The sequence below is a fragment of the Aphanomyces astaci genome, assembly GCF_000520075.1.
Source record: "Aphanomyces astaci strain APO3 unplaced genomic scaffold supercont1.78, whole genome shotgun sequence".
NCBI lineage: Eukaryota > Oomycota > Saprolegniomycetes > Saprolegniales > Verrucalvaceae > Aphanomyces > Aphanomyces astaci.
In genome coordinates, this window is record NW_009798341.1 from 377,918 (window position 1) to 379,022 (window position 1,105).

The 1,105-nt window shown below is 48.6% G+C and overlaps 1 pseudogene across 1 annotated transcript; it reads right to left on the reverse strand.

The window, feature by feature from the left end:
• Positions 1–764: 764 nt before the first annotated feature.
• On the reverse strand, positions 765–838 carry H257_16038 (annotated as a pseudogene). The gene has a single exon. The product of its transcript is annotated as a tRNA-OTHER (tRNA).
• Positions 839–1,105: the final 267 nt, after the last annotated feature.

Consider the following 1,105-nt stretch of genomic DNA (forward strand, 5'->3'; position numbering starts at 1 on the left):
ACTGTAGAAGTAATCAACCGACAAGTGATGCGCGCCGTGAAGGCGCTGCTCAGCGAAATGAAGCTGAACGCAGACGAATGGCCGCATGTGTTGCCCCTCGTTCAAGGCTCCCTTAACCATCAGCCGGCGGACTGGCTGGGAGGAATTGCGCCTGTGACAGCGTTTACCGGCCTACCAGCCAAGACCCCGCTGGTAGGATTTGTCCACCCGACGTCCAAGGAAGTTTACGTCGCGGACTGGCTTGGCGGCGCCCGTCAGAAACATGAGAAGGACGCACTGAGCTGTTGTGACAAATTAATAAAATGTCATTGTATTTTTGGCCTTGCATATGCGTTTGTGGAGTTACATACAAATATCAAGCTGTTTCGAATTGGTCTTTCATACTTTAATCAAGTCAAAATGAACCTAACAACTATTTTGGACCAGAGTAGTACTACGTAGTAGTATCCTTCGCGGTAGTACTGTAGTATTTACTCTGTCTCCAAGAGGTAACGAATCTCGTTGAATCATCAATCATTACGTCACTCTTGCCTGTCTCATCCAACAGATGGAGGTACATAGCCCGCTGTACTCCCCCGGATGGACGACCAAAGAATGGCATGTTGTAACGCGCCTGCTCAACCAGAGGCAGTGTGTAATCTTCGGTTTTTACTTCGCTCAACGCTTCATACCTCGCCTTCTACAATCTTCTTCGAAGTTCGGTCCTCGTCTTCGTACGCGGCCCTTGTTATCCGGATTCCCCAGGGGAGGGACGGATAAATCCTTGCGAATAATCGGGGATCGAACCCACGACCTTTGAGTTAAGAAACCGATGCTCTACCACATGAGCTTTTCCCACCACATGGGGTAAGGAATACGAGTGTGCAAAGTCAGCAGCGGTAGTCGCAGCGGTAGTCGCAGTTATGCTGTAGTAGTAGTAGTTGAGCACGAACCTATGAATCCTCACGTCTTGCAATGCACCACTGCATTCCTTTACCTTGTTCATCTTGAAAGTCATCCACAGTTTTGCCCTCCCACACTTCAAAGTGACCACAGTCGCCAAACAATATTTGTCTGGATAATGGGACATGCGGAAAGTATCAACTCAACGTAAATGACTGGTTCA